At 36.4% G+C, this 4,216-nt stretch overlaps 1 pseudogene; it reads left to right on the forward strand.

Annotated features, from left to right (window-relative positions):
• Nucleotides 1-844: 844 nt before the first annotated feature.
• On the forward strand, nt 845-3,967 carry LOC149220350 (LRR receptor kinase SERK2 pseudogene; annotated as a pseudogene).
• The last annotated feature ends 249 nt before the right edge of the window (nt 3,968-4,216 follow it).

Here is a 4,216-nt window from a genome sequence, read left to right on the forward strand (position 1 = left end):
TTAAACACTTCGGACTGCTAGCTTGCCGTCTAATTACATTAATAGTGATGGACACGAAATAAGCAGTAGTACCTTAACTGAAATTCGAAAATTAAGTTAATAACATATATGGCCCACAGATAATCCTTGATCTTGTAGTGTGATGTAATCCTTTTTATCTGTGTAATAGTTCTCAGTGGTCACTGTCTATGGATTTGGGTTATTCGGGTTGTTGACACAAAGGATTATTAATCCCCGTCTTTTGGAGTATTTCCAAGGTTTGTTCAAATATTTTTCCCCTTTGAAACATTCTTCACTGGGGTGACCAGTGGAGTTGTAATGATTACAAATTTTATAAGCTCCCTTGCCAATTGGCTTGGGTCTATAGTGAAATATAGAAAGTTGGGTAAACTTGCCATTAAAGGGCAGGATGACACTGTAATATGAAACCACAGGTATAATAATTACATTCTATGAGTACCATAGAAAAAAAAAAAAATTGTGTTCTCTGAGTACTCCATTATCAAACTTGTCTTGGCTCTGCCCCTTAGTGAATTTGACTGCCTGCGGAGGGAAAAACTAGCTGGTGTCAAATATGAATGCAAAAAAAAAAAAGAAAAATCCTCATTGTGAATTATTTTTTTTGTTGTTGCAGAGTTCTTTTTGAGTTTTTTGCTTAGTCTGAGTTGAATATGTACGCTTGGTTTAGTCCATACAAGGGTACCTCAAAGAGGTCAAAGTGATTTTCTATGAGTTGGAGTTGATGGCAGCTGGTGGCATGTAGGGTTTGCTTACAAATTTTCATCCAACAGTTTTATTATTATTATTATTTAAAATTAGGTTGCTTTTTAGGTCGTTTAAGAGAATGGTCATAAAAGATATCAAGGTATTTTAAATTACCTTTAGAGATCTGCATAACTGAGATCAGGATTTGATCGATTCTAATTACATTTTCAAAGTTTTTTCTACCCTACATTTAGGGGACTACTAATATGATTGCAGGAATCTTAAAAGGAAAGAATAGTAGGGCAACTTTTAGACCCGTGGATACCATCATGTAATGTACCCTTTGAAAGATCTCCCAACCTTGAGGGCAGGAATGCCACTTGGCTTTGAAAGATTCGAGATGAATTTGAATTTTGAACCCATTAAATTTTAAGGCCATTAAAATTTGTACATGCATGCAATTAACTAATGCAGAAGAAATAAACATCCATAAACTCATTTAAACCAGGGATTCCATTTTGAATTTCATTTGTAAGTCTATTGTTATGCTTGAGACTGAAATCATGATAATGAATTTTCTTACCGTAGTGCTCGAGTTATTCATACGAGGATGGTTGCTAGTTTTCATGGGAATTTGATTAGCGGTCAACACTTTGTCTTGTTGCTGTCCATAGGTACAGTTAATGCATGTATGACCGTTGTGTGTTTATAAGTGACACATCCATTGTGGTTAAACATCATGTAATGGTCATCCTCATTGTAAAATTGCACATGATGACCCTATTGATAAATCTAGCATTGGAATGGCATTAATGAACAACTCCTATAGTTTACTAGGGCACTCTGGTTTCTACCCTGTCTAAGATTGTCATGTACGTTTTGTGAGTGCTAATCTTATTAAAGCCTTTATATACAGGCTCTAAACTGTTAACATAGAACTACCTTGTTTTATCCTATCTCTTGTGTTTCCTTATGTGTGTGTATCTCTCCCTTCTGTTTGTGCTGCTTTTAGTGTGATGTTTTTGGTTGGAAGAAGAAGGGTACAAGTCTATTAACCCAGGAAACGACTTAGCTATCCATTCAGGGAGGTCAAGGAATACAGGCAAAAGCAACTCTAGAAGTTTTGGAGAAAGGCAATACTGGGCATATTGACTCTTGAGTGATTCTTTTACTAGACATTTAAACCTTGGACACAAAATTACCCAGCAGAGATTTACATCATTGATGATCTTATGCATTAAATCCAAGTACTTGACTCCCTTCATGGTGAATTATTGTAATAGTGATTTTGGCTTAAATAGACTACGTGTCCATCTGATTTTGACCATACAGGATTGAGAATATTTTATAAGTGTCTATTATTTATTGCTGATGATGCTCAGGCAGACTTCATAAAAGTTTAAAACAATTGATGACCTGTGATGAACTTGTTGAAATTCCCTTTATAGTACATGCTTCATTTCTCTCGAGTCTTATCTAAGCATGTTGCTAAATTTCTAGTTGTTCTGTGGCTATAGATGGTATTGAAAATATTTCTAACTCTGGTGTCTGGTAGGTCCCACGAGTATCTAGAACAGAAATTATCCTTCTGGAAATGATTGCTAGTTGTCATATTCGAATCGCAGAACAATTGAGATAGTGGCCAGTAAAGCAATTGGATAATATGTACCTATTTAGAAATATATTTAATCCAAAGAAATATCATGATAAAAGGAATCATCTGTTACTGCAGGCTATTTCACCTTGTCTATGTAGCAAGATGAAAATTAAATTTGTTAGTAGGGCAACCGATATTGACATGCTTTTCAAGCTCATAAGTGATTCCTTGAGTTCTAAACTATTAACTGTCCATGACCTATCTTTTCGAACTGTTGCAATTAACCCTTACAGGGGTTAGTTCTGGTAGTTGGTTAGATTTTAGATTTATTATTGAGCTTTTGGCTTGCTTCGAGATTTTTGAATCTAGCTATGGGAAGGTCTGAATAGCTAAAATTGGTATTGCTACTAATAATTACAATTCTTGTATTTCTTGGCTATGACTACTCTTGTAGCTACAATCTATCCTTGAAATAGAGTATGATCATACACATCATATATGCAGTTGTAGCAATATGAAGACTAATGAGTTACAAGTAGTTTGTAACTAAACTCAAAGATATGCCAAGTCCAACATCAATGCAATAAGTGAGAAGTTTTTGTTGATGTCTCTGGTGAGGATGATCAAAAAATCGCTTTTGGGCAGTTAAAGAGATTTTCATGGCATGAGTTGCAGTTGGCAACTGATAATTTTAGTGAGGAGAATGTTCTTGGGCAGGGAGGTTTTGGGAAAGTATATAAAGGAGTGCTGGTAGACAATACAAAGGTTGCAGTAAAACTGTTGACTGACTATCATAGCCCTGGTGGGGAGCAAGAATTTCTATGGGAGGTTGAGATGATTAGTGTGGCAGTCCACTACAACCTTTTGTGCTTGATATGATTTTGTGTTGCACCATCAGATCGGCTTCTAGTCTATCCATATATACAAAACCTTAGTGTTGCATACAGGCTAAGGGAGCTCAAACCTAGGGAAAAGCCATTAGACTGGCCTGCTCTGGAAAATGTAGCCTTAGGTGTAGCCCATGGTTTGGAGTACCTTCATGAGCACTGCAATCCTAAAATCATTCATCGGGATGTGAAAGCTGCTAATGTCTTGCTAGATGAAGACTTCGAAGCTGTTGTTGGTGATTTTGGGCTAGCAAAATTGGTTGATGTTAGGAAAACTCATGTTACAACTCAAGTCTGTGGAACCAGGGGTCACATTGCTCCTGAATACTTATCAACTAGAAGATCCTCAGAGAGGAAAGATGTGTTTGGTTATGGTATTACTCTTTTGGAGCTTGTCACTGGACAACATGCTATAGATTTTTCACGTTTCGAGGAAGAGGATGACGTTCTATTATTGGATCATGTTAAGAAGTTACAAAGAGAGAAAAGATTAGATGCTATTGTAGATGCAAACCTAAAGTAGAACTATGATGTAAAAGAAGTTGAGGCAATGATTTAGGTAGCATTGTTGTGCACATAGACCTCACCGGAAGATTGACCCAAAATGACAGAAGTTGTGCGCATGTTGGAAGGAGACGTTTTGAATGAACATTGGGAAGAGTGGCAGCAGATTGAAGTCATTCGTCGACAAGAATACGAACTGATGCCTCGAAGGTTTGAGTGGGCTGAGGATTCTGTATATAACCAGGATGCAATTGAACTCTCTGGTGGAAGATGATCAACATGGGCTTTAGTGTCTCATATTTTTGTAACTTGGAACATTTTACAATTTTCTTCAAATATATCATTATTGGGACTGTAAAAGCGTTTTTTTTTTAGGGTCGTCAGATTTTATTTACCTATTCTTTCACTTTTGTATGTAAGGTGTGACTGCTTGTTCAACGATACTCAAATGCATTTTAAATCCCTGCTTCATCAGTAGGAAATCTCCAATCATGCTATTGTCCATTTGCAATCGTGTACATTA

This window comes from Pinus tabuliformis, chromosome Q (genome assembly GCF_031772625.1).
Source record: "Pinus tabuliformis cultivar Carrire ecotype Pingquan chromosome Q, CPIR1, whole genome shotgun sequence".
Lineage (NCBI taxonomy): Eukaryota > Viridiplantae > Streptophyta > Pinopsida > Pinales > Pinaceae > Pinus > Pinus tabuliformis.